At 37.1% G+C, this 19,949-nt stretch overlaps 1 pseudogene; it reads left to right on the top strand.

Moving 5' to 3' along the window:
• Window positions 1-354: 354 nt before the first annotated feature.
• Window positions 355-19,949, top strand: part of LOC131060454 (pre-mRNA-splicing factor ATP-dependent RNA helicase DEAH10-like) — a 125,605-nt pseudogene continuing 106,010 nt past the window's right edge.

A 19,949-nucleotide genomic window follows, 5' to 3' on the forward strand; every position in this document is an offset into this window, starting at 1 on the left:
GATAAGCATATGAAGAAGTATTTATAATACTATGCAACTTTGTGGAAACCTACAATTTCTCATATTGTAAATGAAAAAGAAATTCACATCAACACATCCAATAGCTTCGTACATAGAGTAAAGTAACACAATTGGGAGGTTATTAGTTGTGAATATGAAAATAATTGATCAGCCAACATCTGGTGCAGATTTTCTCTGCAATGTTACACGAGGGGTGTGAAATGCAACTAGGAAATGCACATACAACTAACTTTGTGCTTGGTTGAAATCTGGATTTTTTTTTAATATGGAAGAATGCTAGTAAGATTTCACTGCTCACATCTTGAGTCAATAAAATATTTTACTTTTATAATTATGGCTGCAGAATTACCGCAATTCTTGTTCAATGCTGGTTTTTGTCATGGTGGGAAGGTCATTGGGGTCACTCAACCTCGACGAGTTGCTAATGTTATAGTTGCCACAAGATTGGCTGATGAAGCTTTTGTTAGGTTGGGTGAGGAGGTTGGATATTCAATCGGGTTCGAAGATGCAACATCTAGAACAACCAAGATCAAGTACATGACAGATGGCATGTTGCTAAGGTGGGTTTTGTCTTTTTTTGTGAAACATTTATACGGTCATTCCTTTCTGAAGCCTAGATAAAGATGTTCATAACTTGAATATACTGAAATTATTGTTAAGGCAACTTTTGGAGGGCGGAGTCTTGCAAAACAAATAAAATAAAAATCATATCTCATTAGCTTAAGATAATTAAAGACTAAATCCTAGTTATATTATATTAAATTATATAATTTAAAAATAAAAGTGTTATGTTGTACGTAATTGTTTTTTTCACATATACTTTTAATGATGTGCATTTGTTGGACCCACTTCTTCTTAAGTATTATGTAATCATTGTAGACAAGGCACATGAGAGAACGATACACACGCATGTGCTATTAGGCCTGTTGAAAGATGTACAAAAGAGAAGATCTCTTTCAGTTGCTAGAAAAAATGATCATATGGAAAAAGAAAATGAAGACTTTAAACAATCAATGCAAGAAAATAGAGACAACTTGAATGAAAATGATAGTTCAGTTATGAATACCTTTGGATGCAAAAGTGGATCCCTTAAAATTGGTAGTCATGTCTGCAACTTTGGATGCTAGGGTTTTTTCTGAATATTTTGATTGTGCAAAAGCTATTTACATTAGAGGACGATAGTGTCCTATAGAAATCATATATACATACACTGTAGAGCCAGACTATCTTGATGCATCATTGGTCACTGTCTTTCAGGTAGTTGTTAGTTGCCTTTTGCTTTCAATTTGATGTGAATTAAAAAGAATAAAATGATGCCCAACTAATCCTATCATTTTATTTCAGGCATTATTCTAGTTGTGAGAGAAAATAACTTTGATAGTAATATCTGTGAACTATTAACTTCTACAACTACATTTACTATTGTTTGCATTCTATCTTAACCTGACATCTCCTAGGAGCATTGTTTTATATCTTGTGCATTAGTAGAGTAAACTCATTGCCATTTTATGAATGACTATGCTACCAATAGATAAACATCTATTTTTAACTATAATGGGTATTTGATCATCCAGATTCACATGGAGGAGGCATCAGTGGATATTCTTGTATTCTTGACTTGGCAAGAAGAAATTGAGTCCATAGAGAGACTTCTTCGAGAATGTGCTGAACACTTGCCTGAAAGACATGCAAAAAAATTTGGTTGTACCTATATATGCAACTCTTCCTTGTGAGTAGCAAATGCAAGTTTTTAAACCAACCCCTGTTGGTTTTCGCAAGGTGGGTTACATTAGTGTTTATCTGCACTTGTGAAACACATGGAACTTAGGAATGCTATTTATTGATAGTCCCAATAAAAAATTTATTTGAATCACATGCAAGCATGATTATGGATACTACTCATAAGGATTGGAAAGCTACTTTTAAAAACAAGAGTCTGTCATGATGAATTTTTCACCTGCAAACTGCGCAATACAATGTCAATTTGCCCTTTAATAAAATATTTGGTCAGTTTTTTACATATATTCATAACAAAGTCACACTAAACTCTTATTAAAAATTAATTATTTTCTTTGGCTGAAAGTACAAGAATGAAGTTCAGTCTCCACTTGATGCAATGTTGGTTGATTTTTTTGATTTTTATTTTTAAACTATGCCAAGTAAACTTTTTAACGTGACCGGTGATGTTGGCACGACATGCCCTCTGGCTCCACGTGAACGCTTTTGACCTAGAGCTATGAACCAGTGAGGCCACAAACGGGGGACCTCATCCCCACACTTCACTTGTTCAAATCCGCAAGCACAACGACCCAACGAAGGCACAAGGCCTTGCGAGCACAGTGGCCCAGCAGGGATTTGAACCTTGGTGGTCACTTCACCAGCGAAGTGTTTTAACCGTGACACTACATGTCCGAAGATAAGGTTGAATTTTGTAAATAACTAAATATTTTAATTTGTTGACATCTCTGAAGGGTTGGACTAAATCCGACCTATAGAAAAAATAAATGTACAAAAAATATAGAATGAGGTTCAGTCTCAACTAGATGTTATGTAGGATTAAATTTTGTGAGTGGTTAAATATTTTTTCTTTTTGAAATATCTGATGAAGATTTCATAAGGTAAATATTTTAAACATGGATGCAATCATTGATGGTTAGAAATCATCACTCCCTCACCATTACCCATTAGCATGGTGTTACATAGATGACCATCTATATTAGTCATGGCCATCAAACACTCTTGAGTCAAGGGTCCTTAGTGACTCCTTACAACTTTGAGAGAATAATTATACTAATGTTGATTTAACTTAATACACTAATATTGAGGACTAGCATATGTGTAGTCATTTGGAAATGATCATTTAAGGTCATAATGATTGAATGCACATTTGTTAAGTGTAGTGCTTTTCTATGCACACCATTGATCACAAGAAATTTGTAGTGCATCACTTTTCCATCCTCAAAGGTCTCAGAATGCATCCTAAATAGAAGTGGGATTGATAGGTCCCTGTTCTCCTCCAAGCAATCCTATTTAGGTAGAATTTCTCTTGGAGTTGGGATCCTTTAGTTGAGTGGAACTTTGAAATATTCCAAGGCTCTCTTGTTAGAAAAAAAGTATGATAGTTGTTGATGTAATACCCTAAAATTGGTCATCTAAACCATGGGCCCCTAATCTCGACAACATCACCAAGGTCCTAACCAAAGGCAATTAAATCAATCTTGAGCACATTATTAATTCTTTAATCATCAAATATCACATGGCAAATCAACTACTCAATATTAATTAAATATTTATTTAATTAATCAAATCATTTCCAATAATATCATTTTGATCAATTATCCCATTTTAATTTATTAAATATCCTTGCATATTTAATTAATTAATAAATTTGCCATTCAATCATGCAAAAAGGATTAATTTATTACAAAAGATGAATTAATTTATTACAAAGAGTTGAATTGAAAATAAAACAAAAAGAATTGAATTGAGAGAGAAATCAAACTTGAGATATTATTTCTTTTTCTAAATTTAGAACTTGAAATCAGAAAAGCAATTTAATTGAATTATTGAATTATTCTCTAAAATTGGAACTCAAAGCTTTTCAGAAAAAGAAGTTCAGTTGCATTGAAAAGACCTTTTTCTTGAATAAATTAAAGAATTATCTATTTTTATCAGATATGCATGGAATTGGTTTATTATTATTTTCCAATGCAACTTGGACTTCTAATTTGAATGCATTTCAATTAAACTATAATTGGAATCTATCTCAAGGTTAACTGAATCTGATTTCTCAATTATTTTCAATTAATCCTAAATTGAGCTTTTTCTCTTGGTAATTCTCTATAAATTCAGTCTTCAGCTCTCATTCCAATTCACCCCAGAGATTTTTGAGAACAGGCTTGGAGATTATTATCACGCTAATTTTTCTCTGGAGTCATTGAAGATTATTGTGCTTTTTAGATTATTTGCATCCATTTTACATCCATTATTGCTTGCATCCATTGTTGCTTAAATTGATTATTTCTTGAATTATTCATCCATCTTGCATCCATATAGCTTAATATCATATAGATTAAATCCTTCGTCTTGGTGTAGTCTAGTCACTGGTATTGCTTATAAAAATTTGAGAGCAATCTTATACTCGCATCTTTTAGAAGGCAATTGGTCGCTTTGCTATGGTTTATTACTTATTGATTATTGATTATTAACCATGCATATAATGACTTAATTGAAGTGTTGTGCTTACAGCTATAGGTTCACTTTTTCACACACAAATCTCTGGCGCCCACCGTGGGGCCTGAAGACTACACTTTTTCGGCCTCCAAGACTGACCACTTTTTTTTGTTATTTTCTAGATTTCAGATTTTTTGGTTTTTTTTTTCTTCGTCCGTACATCTCGTACGACAATTTTTACAGGCTGAAACGACAAACTACAGGTGTCACACGAATTGCAAATATCCTATCGTATGAGTAGATCCTCTATCGTACGAGCAGAAATCCTCTATCGTACGAGCAGACATCATTAGCAATATTCTTTCGTACGATACTGCATCCTGTCTCGTACGAGTCAAGTGTCTATCGTATGATTCTCTATTTTCTAGTAAAAGAGGTAAATTTCATAATTTTTTCATTTCCTGATTGATTATTTTGACGACTGACCCTGACTGTTTATCTGTCTATCTTAGATTTTTTCACAGCCTAACTAGTTTTTGCAAAATGCTTGTCGAAGAATATGCTTGTCACACAAAGACAATATGACTACTGATTCGTTGTCTTTGCAGGTTGCCTAAGGAGAATTGACTAAACATCATGTATTCTTTAAATTCATTTTTAGGAACCTAACTTGCTATCTGGTTAAAGAACAGATTTGTCTTTTGTGTTTTAAAAAAATTTGAGAGGTAGGAGAGTATGCTCTTGTATTTTTCTAGACAATAAAAAATCCAGACCCTTGAAGCTTTTTCTTTGTTTGAGATTTGTACATCTTTAGCAGGCCTGCCCTCCCGAGGGGTTGAAAAACTCTTAAAGCCGTTACGGCTGGTGTGAGGGGAACGACCTAAGTGGGAACGGCTAGACACCAAGTACTCCAACCCACTATAAAATAAACATGATTTGATGAAAATCAAGTCAACGACAGTGCTCGGGAATAGCTCTCCTCCATACCTTCGGGTATATTAAACCTTAGTTTTCAAGGCTGGGAGACCTCTTAATTGAGCTTATACCTCGACGCGCCGAACGGATCCTTGACTAAATCCAATTTAAAATTAGAAGCTACCCGATTCACCTCCGAAAGGGGGATAATCTTTGTGCAAGAGAGATAGTAACTCTCCCAAGATACTTGTCATTTCATGCCCCCATTAGCGTTTGGAGTCAGATAATACGGCGTTGAGAATCCATTGCGTGAGACTCAACAACCGTATTCTGATTAGCTATTGGGTGTGTACTTGAGTCTACAAGCAAAGGTTTTCTTTCCTCACCAAATTCCTTAGGGTTTGCATGCTGTGATTGGAGTCACTATACATACTACTTGTTTTCTGTGTTTTCATCCCTGAAACAAAAACTGAAATACCAAAAATTGGTGAAGACCAGAAACAACTCAGTGAGTCAAAACTCTGTCCGTGTCAGAAACTAGTCCATCCTAAGTCAAAACTTTGTCTGTGTTAGAAACTAGTCCATCCTAAGTCGAAACTTTGTCCGTGTCATAAACTAGTCCATCCTGAGTCGAAACTCTGTCCGTGTCAGAAACTAGTCCATCCTGAGTCGAAACTCTGTCCGTGTCAGAAACTAGTCCATTTTAAGTTGGAAATTTGTCCGTGTCAGAAACTAGTTTATCCTGGTCAAAAATCAGTCCATCTCAGAATTAGTCATACTCAGTTATCACACTCAGCAATTGGAAAAACTCAAAATTTCTAGGCTCTGTCCTGTGAACAGTTGTACGAGTTTGATAATCCATCATGTTGCACCAGGTCCTATGTCGTACGAGTCTACTGATTCGTCGTCCTATACCAAATTATCTATCGTAAGAGTCTGAGTCATCTATCATCCAACACTATATCCTATCTCGTACGAGACAAAAATGCCTTCAGTCTTTTGTCGTCCTGCACATGCCCATTTGTCATATGGTACAAGGCAATAACTCGTACGAAACAGAACTATTGTTGTACTGTAGCTGCTAAATTATCGTCCGGTCCAGAAAATCCTGTTGTACGAGTCTTTGGTTTTGTCAGAACAGAACAATCAAACTTGCCTAAAAATAGCTTACAACAAACATAATACTGGTTATCATTTTCCTGAGCATAAACACATCAAGATAGCGTACCTCTGCCATTTGTGTTGCACGATTTGGTCGATCACCTTTCAGCTAGTTCAATCAATTACCTATCAAATTTTAGTCACTTAGATAACGTCTTATACATGATAGATCATTCCTGAAAGTAGACTGAATCTTACACTATGCTTAGAATCAACCTAGATAACGTCTTAGATAGGATAGATCGTTCCTGAAATCAGACTAAATCTCAGTTGTTTCTCCTAAACAATACTCTAAACAAAACAACTAGCTCTGAAATTGATCTTGACCTCTACATCACAAACAACTCTAGGTCACACAAATCCATAAAGATGCCTATTCAAACCAAGAGTTCTTGTAAGAAATAAGCCAAAGGCAAAGAACAAACCTTCACCTATCAAGATAATCCATTCTACGTGAAGGATCCACTCACTGACATGCCGTCATCATTAGGTGGACCAATTTTTGATGAACCTGAATCTCCCACCATACATGAGACATAATACATTGATGGAAGCAAAAATGACCGTTATATTCCTAAAAATCATAATGAATCCTCATCATCAAGTGAGATTGACGAAGACGCCGAACCTCCAGAAAAAGAAATCCTTGACTGTCAGAAAGACAAAGACTTTAGAAAAATGATGAAAACTATCATGACCCGAGAGAAGGAAGACTATTTCTTGGAACTAGCAAAACAAGGTGCCAAACTTCCTATTGGATATGATGTTCAGACACTTGTTACTAAAAGGGAAGACTCACCTATACTCATGGTACACAAACAATTACTAGCTTTGCGGATGGAGGTCACAGAACTGAAGAATAAGGACAAGTCTCCAAAACAAAATTCCTTTGGCTAGACTTGAGAACCATTCCATTTCTTGACCCCCTAAACTCCTTGGGAAGAGACACATGAGGTACGTTTGATCGTGCATGAACTCCATACAAGCAGCACTAAATTCCCTAACATGATCTTGAGGATCTGAGGTACCATCATATTTGTCAAATTTTGGGATTTCCACTCGTGGAGGAAATGGAGGCATGTGTAGATTCTTGTCAAATGGAAAGGGACATATTGTCAGATACAAATGACAAATGAACCACAACATGAAGGAACTTGTAGCATTAAAGATGTTGGTATTGATACCATACATATGCTTACTAAATCACCTAAAAAAGCCTTGGAAAATTTATCTGATGACTCTAATGACAGTCCTATTCATGATGATATCCACTTAGCCTCAAATTCTGAATCATCTGATACAAACAATGAAAAGTTGCCTACTAGTCTTATTGTTGTTAAACCACGATATGACGTCCAGTCCGACGTAGTAAACAATGTTACAAGTATGTTTATTGGATTAGATCGATTAAATACTAACGTGAACTTTAATAATCATGATCTGACTCTTCCTGGTCTCAAGACACTTACGCAAGGTATCATTCTAGAACTCAACTTTTCGATCCGCAACTGTGATAACAATACCGTGAATGCTCTTGAACCTATCCAAAATTTGTCCTTAGTACATCCCGTATTGATTGACTATACTTTATAGAACCGACCCATGGATATACCTACTTTTGCCAATGACTATACATTATCCTATTATCTCAATGCAGTCGAACCTATAAACTTTTCCACCAGTTAACATAGTGAAAATATGAGTGAAGCGGATATCAAGTAACTTAGTCGCAAAAACAAGAAAAATAAAAATAAAAGATCTGATGGTGAAAACCATATTGTGGCGGTGTAAGAATCTAAAAAAGAGAAAATAAAGGACGTACCTAAAGGTGAAAACCTCTTTGAGGCGCCTGAAGGTGAGATACTTGGTATACTGCCTAGTCATTTCCAGGAGTGGTCTTCTATATTGATCGAGCCAACTCAGCCAATGAATATCGAGAATCAAGAGACACCACAAATCATTCATGTAGCTCAATCACTATCAGCAAAAGAATTGAAGGAGTTCACTTAGCTATTCTCAGAAAAGAAAATAAACTTTGCATGGACGTACTCTGATATGTCAGGCTTGGATCCTGATCTTATTATGCACCATCTCTCAATTACACCAGGAGTAAAACCAGTTAAACAAAAACTCCGTAAGATGCACCCACATGTAGTGTTATTGGTCAAAGCTGAACTAGAGAAACTGCTCAAAGCTGGATTTATCAGAGCAATAGATTATGCTGAATGGATTTCCAACATAGTGCCTGTGTCAAAGGTAGATAAATCTATCAGAGTTTGTACAGATTTTAGAGATCTCAACAAAGCATGTCCAAAAGATGACTTTCCATTGCCAAATATTGATATGATAGTCGACATGATAGCTGGGTATGAGATGTACTCACTAATGGATGGATTTTCTGGCTTACAATCAGATTAAAATCGCTCCTAGAGATCAAGAAAAGACAACTTTCACCTGTGCGTGGGGATCCTTTTTCTTGAACATTATGCCATTTGGGTTAAAGAACGCAGGGGCGACCTATCAAAGAGCAGTTACAACTATCTTTCATGACATGATGCATAAGAATATGGAAGATTATGTTGATGACACCTTAGTGAAGACTATGAAAAGATCAACGCATATTCAAGAGTTAGGTCCTATACTTGACAGAATGGAAAAATTCAAGCTCTGATTAAATCCAAAGAAGTGTGCATTCGGAGTGACATCTGGTAAACTACTTGGCTACATCATTTCAAAGAAGGGAATCGAGGTTGATCCAGAGAAGGTCCAAGCTATAATGGAAATGCCGCCTCCAAAGAACATCAGTCAAATGAGAAGTCTATAGGGACGTCTCCAATCCATTAGAAGATTCATTTCTCAGCTAGTAGATAAGGCTCAACCTTTTACAAAAGTATTGAGAAAAGGAATAATATACAACTGGGATCAACAGTGTGAACAACATCTTCAACAGATAAAAGAGTACCTGTCTAATCCATTGATATTGATGCCACCTATTCAAGGTAAGCCACTAATCTTATATATATCAGCAACTGATTCATCATTGGGGGCACTTCTGATGCAACAAGATGACAACAAAAAGGAAAGAGCTGTTTATTACATCAGCAGGACATTGGTGTCTTATGAAATGAGCTACAATATAATAGAAAAAGCATGCTTGGCATTAGTCTTTGCATCACAGAAACTGAGGCACTATATGCTAGCACGTTCAGTCAAGTTGGTGGCCAAAATCGATCCACTCAAGTATCTTCTTAATAAAGCAACACTCACTGGAAGATTGGCGAAATGGGTTATGATCCTTACAGAGTTTGACATTGAATATGTGGAACACAAAGCCATAAAAGGATAGGTAATTTCTGATCAACTTGTTGGAGCTCCACTTGAGGATACTCAACCACTACACATCGAGTTCCCAGATGAATCAATAATGCATCTTACTCAACAACCCTGGAAGATGTTCTTCGATGGTTCCTTTACTCAAAATGGTTCAGGTGCTGACATACTATTCATTACTCCTCAGAAGTATTCAATTCCAAAGTCTTATAAGATTCTATTCCCTTGCACAAACAACATTGTAGAATATGAAGCTTTGGTGAATGGGATAAAACTAGCCATTGAATGGAAGGTTGCTGAATTACATATCTATGGAGATTCTCAGCTAGTTATCAATCAGATCAACGATACATATCAGACTCGAGATGAGAAATTGATGCCTTACAAGCGGATGGTGGACGATCTCAAGAAGTACTTTTCTTTTGTATCATTCCAATAGATTCCTAGATCAACGAACAGAGAAACAGATGCTATGGCCACCTTGGCATCTATACCTGAGTTATAGGAGTCCAATTTTTGCTTTGATTTCCTGTTGGAAGAGTTATATTACCCTAATTATGATTCTCTTGAGACCCAAATAGTCTGTTCTATTATTGGACATGACTCATCCCAATACAACCACATCTATTCCTATCTATGCGATCAAATTATCCCTGAAAACCTTACTCGTAATGAGAAAAGAAACCTAACTCAAAACTCTTCGCGGTATGTTATCATAGCTAACGATTTATTTAGATGAGGTTTGGATGGTACATTGCTTAGATGTCTAGAAACTGAAGAATCTAAATGTGCATTATCAGAAGTCCATGAAGGTATTTGTGGGTCTCATTCGAATGGTTTTACTTTAGCTCGGAAACTATTACGGGCTGGCTACTACTAGCCAGATATGGAAAAAGATGCCATAAAATTTGCTAAGACTTGTGAGAAATGTCAGCTTCATGGAAATCTCATACATGCCCTGGCAAGGGACCTCATACCATTTATAACACACTGGCCTTTTCAACAATGGGCCTTTGATCTCATTAGTCAGATATATCCTGCATCATTCAACAGACATAAATTCATCATAACTGCCAATGAGTATTTCACCAAGTGGGTAGAGGCAGTTTCGCTCATCAAAGCAACTGGTAAACAAGTCCCCTTTTTCATCCTAAACTATATCATTTGCAGGTATGGGATACCTTCGTCCATCATGATTGATAATGGAGGACAATTCAAGAATAAAGATCTGGACGAGCTTTGTGAGAAATTCAAAATAAAGCAACACTGGTCATCAGTATATTACCCTCAAGGTAATGGACAAGTTGAGGCATCTAACAAAAACCTACTGACTATCTTGCACAGAACAATGAACAAGTCTGGGAAGGATTGGCATTTGCAGCTCAATCCTGCACTATGGGCTTACAGAACAAGTATTAGAACACCTACTAGGGCTACACCTTTCTCTTTGGTGTATGGGTCCGAAGCAGTATTACCTATTGAAGTAGAAATACCATCTCTAAGAGTTTCATTGCAAGGTCTTGTTACTGATGAAGATCATAGAATATCTAGATTGCAAGAACTCGAATTGCTGGATGAGCGTCGACAAGTGGCATTTGATCATCTCAGAGTGTATCAGAAGAGAATGTCCAAAGGATATAACAAGAAGGTTCGACAAAGAGAATTTCAAGTTGGTGACCTGGTTCTGAGAGAAAATCCAAAGAATCAACAGTTTCGCGATAATAAAGGGAAGTTTGAACCCAACTGGCTGGGTCCTTACATTGTTACTGCAGCATACGGCTCTGGTGCCTATCAACTCTCAAACTCGGAAGGAGAACAGCTCCGTGAACTGATTAACACCATCCACTTGAAGAAAATTCTTCGCTTAGCACTCTCTGCTCTAGCAAACATGTACAACTGAAAAAAGTTCTAAAAAAAATCCTAAAAATCAGAAAAAAGTCCTGAAAAAAATCCTAAAAATCAGAAAAAGTCCTGAAGAAATCAAAAAAGAAAAAAAGAAAAGAAAAGAAAAATATATATAAAAAGAAAATTTGCCCTGGTGAAAACCTGGTAAACAGGCACCTTGGTAAAAAAAATTGAATCTCTGCCAAGCAGGTGAAAACTTGGCAAATAGGCACCTCTTGTACTCAAGCACTCCATCTATCAACGCAAAGTTGGCATTTCCCGCTTTCATGCATCTTTTGCTTTCACTTGTACATATTTTCAGTCACTTTTGTGACATCCTGGTTCATTGGAACCCTCATGACTTGAAACTGATCAATGTTCTAATCTTAGGTTACTCGACAAAGCACATTACATATCCTAAGCACTGTCAACCAATTCATTCTTCCATCAGTGAAACCTGGTCGTCCACTCCAAGTCAGTCACTTGTCTCCTAACTACCAAAGAGTTTATCACTGAGCTCACAAGCAAAACAACATAATGGAAAACAATCACTAAACAGTTTGAGCTATGAATGAAAATTTTCTTTATATGCTGTCTTTTATATTGATTTTCGATTATTGTCCCTCTGAGTAACTCGAGGAAGTCTATTGTGACTAAGAGGAGCAAGGATTGGGGGCATAATATTTTCTTTGTTTTCTGCTTGTAGGAATGATCCCGATGATCTGGAAACATATAAATTAGCTGGGTGTCTATGATAAGAGCCTTCACATCAAGGTGAAATCGCCTCACAGACCTCGACTCCGCTTATTTGTATGCTATAGGGAGGTCCATATCATTTCTTTGTTTGTTTTGAGGGAATTTCTTTATGATGCAATTCGGGTCCCTACGAAATCTGTCCAAGGATATGAACGAAAAAAGGGTCATTGTGGATAAGATAATTAATATTGCACATTGAAAAAGAAAGGAACTCTAACCTGCCTATTGTGTTTGTTATGCTCAGTGATGAATCTTAAGTATTTTAAATCTAGTGACTAGGTTTAGGTTGCATTTTGCATATCATTTCGCATTTTTCTGAATTTAGAGTATTTCGGTATGGTAATAATTTCTTTATCTTCTGAAGGAGAGCTGAAAGCATCATCATTTCTTATGCTAAGTGGTCTATTTATCATTATTTCTCTGATCGAGTACTTGTGTTTTGAGATGTTTAGCTGCATACATAACATTTCATATAGCTTCATACATTTCATTATTACTTATTTGCATTATCATTTATTTGCATATCAAAAAACCAAAAATATACATTCATAATCATTTGCATTACATACATTTATATGGAAAAGAAATGCATACATATAGAATAAAGCATATAAGAGACATCTCATAAGTGAATCAACAAAAGTACGATGAATTCAAATCATATCTCGTATATATATAATGTCAAGTATAAGAGTACAAAATGATGTCCAATGACATATACAAACTCCCATTGGAGCAAGAATCGTATAGGCTACAAAAAATGGGTGTGTCTACAAAAAAATATATATCCGAGCTACAAAAAAATGAATCATCTAGCTGGCGCCCTCTCCCTCATCGCTTGGTGGAGGAGTAGGAGCCTGATGCTAGGGATCCTATTGAGGTGCTCGTGCTCCCTTTGATCTAGCCATATACTGCGAATAGGGTTGCACCCATTGTGCAACAGGAACTGCGACACTATATGCCGCCACATAATATGCTGGCCTACTGCTCTGGAGAAGCACCTCCTATCATAGAGACTCTATCTCTACTCTTGACTCTACTCTCAATGCTGTGATTTGGCGATCACGCTCAACCCTCACCTCGACCAGTTGTTGGTCTCGCTCCGCCAGCTGAGTCTGAGCCACTGTCAACTATGACTGCAGCTTTGCAAGACGTGCTCTCATCGACTGTCCTGTGTCAACCCCTTGCTCTCTCGCAGGCTCTCCACCACCATCTCCACCGCCATCTCCACATGTGGCTCCACCCTGCTCATCCCACCACTGTCAGACCTACCTTGGAGCTACTCGCTCCTCCTCTCTACCACCCAACCTCACGCTTACTCTCCCAAGGGATCCACCCTCACCCCTCTGCTATCCAACATCAGCTGGCACCCCACTGCTTCTAGCACCAGGATCACCACGAGTCTGTCGTGGAGCCTCTGATCTCTGTGCCTGTCCCTGCCTATGGCCCTGCCTCTGGCCCTGTCCCTATGCCGGTGCGGGGGCATCATCCTCCACATCCTTAATATGAGGACCCTGCTCTCCCAGATCTGTAAATCGAGGGAGCGGATGCTGCTAAAAGTAATCCCTATACTGGGGCAATACCCCCACATCTGCTATATCCTCTAGGTAATCCCATCTCAGGCGATGTAAACCTATCAGCTCCTGCATAGCCAAAGCATACGACAACCATGGAGACCATCCCTGCCTCTCCTCATCAGCATAACGAGCATACACTATATACTCCTGTGAGATCCCCTAAGGCTGACCGTATTGCCTCATCACTTGTGAAATGATGAATCGCTCCACAAGTCTGTGATCTCCCAATCAGTGGGCGTGTCACAAAAAGGTCCATGTGAACCCTCCGCCAGTCATCCCACAGCTCCAATCCTCTGTATGGTCTCCAGACAACTGCTATAAGGTCGTTGAGCTGTCGTCGCCAAAAATCTGTCTTGCCGAGATGGGGCTGCATAATATATCCGACATACCTGTAAATAATCAGCTGCCCTGGCTCTCTGCTATCATCAACTATCAGCTGACAAATGGGAAGGTGCTCCCAAGCCCACACCTGCAAAATGTATACACCTGCGGCCATGCTCTGCCCATCTCTGAAAACAATCTCATGCATCTCTCGATACATGTGGGCCAATAAACAAGAGCCCTAGCCAAGTCTCTGAGGGGTCTCTATCAACCTCTCTAGCATCCGGCCCCATCCGCTCTGGAAACCCTACTGCCCTCTGTCCGGCATCAAGAAGCAACCAATGAACCCTGCTAGAACACATGCCAAGGGATACTCCTCACTATACTTGCTCATCAGTATGTCCCAACTCATCGACCGAGTCAAAATGTTAGGATCCCTAAATATGTTCCTAAGAGCCTGTAGTCCAGGTAACAACGCAATATCATAATCCACCTTATCCCCAACAAAAGGGATATGAAGGATCTTGTACACATCCTCGGGAGTGATAGTCAACTCCCCAACTGGAAAATGAAATGTATTCTGCTCCGAATGAAAATGCTCAACCAATGCCATGAGCATTTCGTGGTTCACACAGATATCAGGTAATTGCAATAGATGAGTCAAGCCGCATAAATCAACATGAGCCTGTTCAACCTCAGATAGATGATGAACTAATGCCATTGTAGGTGGATATACACATTTGAAGAGAACAAGAGGTAATCGAACCTACAAAAATCCAATAACGATCATCAGAAAACATTCCAAATGAGCCTACAAGAGAAGTTAAACATCACGCAAACCCAAATAAGTCACATCCAAAACCAAAATTTCATGTTTACACTTTCAAAAATGATCACTGTCTTTTGAACGACAAAACACAGTCAAGAAGCATCTCGTATGAGTCAAGAATGGCTCTCGTATGAGAAAACAGCCTCAAATGACAATTTAACAGACCTAGCATGACAAAATGGTCTTTTAACAGACCTGTCGTACGATACGAGGGTGGACCCCGTACAACAAAACTAGTAGGCTCAAACGAAAAAAAGATTTTTTACCAGTTTCTCGTACGAGATAGGATCCTGTCTCGCACGATAAACCGAGACACCCGACCCAAAACCCATGAAAAACTTCAAAAAAGCATAAAAAAATTCAAAATTGGAAACATAAAGAGGCTTAAGATCGATCACTTACCGCTGGCTCGTAGTTTCGGGGTCGATTGTGACGTCTCTGGCGCTCAATTCGATGTTGACGAGTAGGGACCACCATTTTCTTCGCAGAAGGCTTTTTGAATTTTCAAACTTGGAGGGTTAAAATGATTTGAAAATGACACTTTCGTCCTATATATATCCTAAAACCTAATTTTTCAACTTGCCCCGATGGTTATGAAAATTGTGCCCTTAGCTAATTTGCCTGCTCTGATTCCATTTTCGGGATCGAAATTGAAATTCGAGATCATTTTGCTAGTCAATTTCACAATTTTGACCACTTAGCGCGTTTTTTCATCAAATGTTCATTCTTTCTTCAAATTGCGCTCAAATTTCAACGTTGAATCTTAATTCAATTTCATTCTACACATCAACATTTCGATCAACTCTACGCTCAATTTCTCATCAATCAACGCCGAAATTTTCAAAAAATCCTCAGAATCAATTTTTGCTCAAATTACTTATTTTCACCAAACAATTGCCTATAATGAATCCCTCGCTATATTTCGATTTCGCTCCCGAGGGGGCATACTCATGACCTTATGACTTCACATCTCACAAGTCGAGGAAATTTTTCAAATCTTCATCAAAAGTCGAGCAAAATCTTTTTAATTAAAGAAAATCAATCCTTATTGCTAAGGGGCATCTCAGCTTCATCGCTTCACATCAAGTTGAGATCTCTCGATCATCTGGATCAAATCAATCGCTAGGGGCATATCAGTTTCATCACTTCAAATCAAGCTGATATTTATCTATCATCTGAATTAATCTCTTAACGTTAATCAGTTTCATCACTTCAAATCAAGCTGATTATTCGTTTAAGCTCAATCAAAAGTTTCAAGAGTATCTTTGATCACACTAAATCTAAGTAGGTGTTCAGTATTCATTTCTTGATCAAGCTGAATGGTTTATTCTTCGCTCATCGTGTCTTGATCAATCAAGTTCAAGATTGATTTTTATCATCACTCACTACATCTAAGTTCAATCAAGTTCTAGATCAGTAAGATCCGCTTCTTGATCAATCAAGTTCAAGTTTGGTATATTTGTTTTCTATCGTTCCTCAGTTCAATCAAGTTCAGGATTGGTATCACTTTAATCAGACTTCATTCAACTTTGTTGCTTCGAATCAAGCTAAACACCTTGCTTTTCATCTAGTTCGTGATCAATCAAGTTCAGAACTGGCATCTCCTAGACATCACACATTCTTTGAACCAACGCGTTGCTCGCACATTAATTCAAAGAGGGGCAAATGTAATACCCTAAAATTGGTCATCTAAACCATGGGCCTCTAATCTCGACAACATCACCAAGGTCCTAACCAAAGGCAATTAAATCAATCTTGAGCACATTATTAATTCTTTAATCATCAAATATCACATGGCAAATCAACTACTCAATATTAATTAAATATTTATTTAATTAATCAAATCATTTCCAATAATATCATTTTGATCAATTATCCCATTTTAATTTATTAAATATCCTTGCATATTTAATTATTAATAAATTTTCCATTCAATCATGCAAAAAGGATTAATTTATTACAAAAGATGAATTAATTTATTACAAAGAGTTGAATTGAAAATAAAACAAAAAGAATTGAATTGAGAGAGAAATCAAACTTGAGATATTATTTCTTTTTCTAAATTTAGAACTTGAAATCAGAAAAGCAATTTAATTGAATTATTGAATTATTCTCTAAAATTGGAACTCAAAGCTTTTCAGAAAAAGAAGTTCAGTTGCATTGAAAATACCTTTTTCTTGAATAAATTAAAGAATTATCTATTTTTATCAGATATGCATGGAATTGATTTATTATTATTTTCCAATGCAACTTGGACTTCTAATTTGAATGCATTTCAATTAAACTATAATTGGAATCTATCTCAAGGTTAACTGAATCTAATTTCTCAATTATTTTCAATTAATCCTAAATTGAGCTTTTTCTCTTGGTATTTCTCTATAAATTCAGTCTTCAGCTCTCATTCCAATTCACCCCAGAGATTTTTGAGAACACGCTTGGAGATTATTATCACGCTAATTTTGCTCTGGAGTCATTGAAGATTATTGTGCTTTTTAGATTATTTGCATCCATTTTACATCCATTATTGCTTGCATCCATTGTTGCTTAAATTGATTATTGCTTGAATTATTCATCCATCTTGCATCCATATAGCTTAATATCATATAGATTAAATCCTTCCTCTTGATGTAGTCTAGTCATTGGTATTGCTTATAAAAATTTGAGAGCAATCTTATACTCGCATCTTTTAGAAGGCAATTGGTCGCTTTGCTATGGTTTATTACTTATTGATTATTAACCATGCATATAATGACTTAATTGAAGTGTTGTGCTTACAACTACAGGTTCACTTTTTCACATACACAGTTGATTCCTTGATTAGGTGATGTAGACATGTCTCTTTTAGCAGACCCCAAAGCGTGTAGGTTCTACCACTTGCATTCATCTCTTATGGTGTATTTTTTTTCCCGTGGAAATCTGTGAGTGGTAAAATTTAGTGAGAGTCCTCTTAAACCCACTCATGCTTTTATCTTGCCCACTCATCTCAAATGTCTTTCTTACTCACCTCAAATGTCTTGTTTATTTGCACTCACTTATCTTTCAAACTGGAAGTGTGAATGTTCAATTGTCTATTGAAGCCCCCAATCACCAAGCACACATTCCAGAAGAATACCCTGCTTGATGTTGCAATCACTTCTGTGACTTCATTTGACAATCATCCATATTCAAATCTCATGGGCACACCATGATTGGCTAACATATTCTCCTTTGATCTCCTCACATGTAGTTTCATCATAGATTCAGGGGTGTTAACTATCTTCCTCACATATTTGAGCAGTCTATTCAACATCTGCAATTGATCATTAGACATATATTCCTCTTCTCCCTACATTTGCCCTCACTCCTTTCTATTGTACTACAATTATTCTATAGCTTAGATCACTATATGTGGCATGATTGTGTGGCTTGCCTTTGTGTATAAATATGGGCTTTGCCCCTCTTGTAACTATCTTTTGACTTGTAATGAACTCATCATGACATTTTGCTACTTAAGATCTCTTCTTGAAGAGATTCTTGGATGCAATCTGTTTAAGTGATTTGTGTTTGCTCATGCTAATCAAGTGGAATCCATCTAAAAAATAAATAGCTTTGATGATTGCTTGTTATGTGATGCATAAAGTTCTATTAGATGGAATGCATTTTTCTTGCTAGTTAGATTGTGCAAGTAAGTTGAATCACCTTTGTCTGCACTCTACATGTGAATTTCAAGGGAATGTTGAACATTACAAGGATATTCAAATTTATCTATTGCTTCTTGGCACATCCCCTCCTTTTGTCTTTGTTTCTTTGAACTATATCCACCCTTCTGACCTTTTTCCTTGGCACAATATAATAGGAGTAGATTATCATCAAAAGCATGTTGCAGTCATCCCTACATTTCTTAGAGCAGTGTAGGAGTTTATATAGTCAATATTGCCACCATTAAGGAGTAGACCTCCATAGATTCCCACAATGTTTTGGGAACGTTGTTGGAATTCCTAGATCCAATGTATAGCCATTATGTGGGTGCAAATTAATATGGTCTCCATTGGGTTTGATGATTGGTGTAGTGGGAATCCATTTGCCCTTGGTTGGGGCCACGTGCCCTCCTTTGTTCATCCTCGCTACCATGGGTGTGACCCAAAATCCATTTAGCCAAATGTTGGGTGCAGTGCCTTGAATTGCTAATAATCTTTCTAGAATGTCTAGTGAGACTCAACTCATTCTTCTTATTGTGTTATCAATGATAACACAATATGCATGAGATACTAATATATGTGACAATTTTATTGTACATCTTTATGGTAAGAGTTTGTGACCTTTTAAAGAATGACCTGACCATAAACATTAGGGCATTCTTGGGCTGTCTTATATCTCAGCAAGCTATGCTTGCATTTTTGATCCCACAAAATGTACATGTACTTCTGTGTAGCTTGCAACTTTTGTGGATGTGAAACCTAGACTATTGACGACCTTACCAAAAAGCAAGACAGATAAACATTATTCCTAATAATTCAAAAGCATTTCCTCAATTTCACCAGTTTGCCCCAGCCCTGTTGCTTAATATAAAACAACATGCTTGTGGTCTCAGTATCAAGCTTTATAGGTTTTAATATTCATAATCAAGAATATTATAAAAAGATCCATATATTGAACTTTTTTCCAAAAACACTTTCTGTTATGTTACCCGGGGATGTGTCCTTGGGCCTAAAAACCCCATCCCCGTCTCAAGGACATACCCTACTTGTCCTTGATCTGCACATTTTTGCTGGAAACGACCTGGAAACCTAAGGACATCATTGCTTGGTGTCGTCTTGGGGATGGTCGGATGTCCCTGGATCCAAGCAACCATTAAAAAAAGAACTCAAATCAATTTATTTTTCTTTAGACTATTGACAATGAATTCTTTTGGACTGCATACAATAGTAGAATGAGCAGGTTAGTTGTAAAATGAACTGGATTGTGACACGCTCCATAGAAAGAAAGCATACAACTGTAGAATA

The sequence above is a fragment of the Cryptomeria japonica genome, chromosome 2 (assembly GCF_030272615.1).
Source record: "Cryptomeria japonica chromosome 2, Sugi_1.0, whole genome shotgun sequence".
Lineage (NCBI taxonomy): Eukaryota > Viridiplantae > Streptophyta > Pinopsida > Cupressales > Cupressaceae > Cryptomeria > Cryptomeria japonica.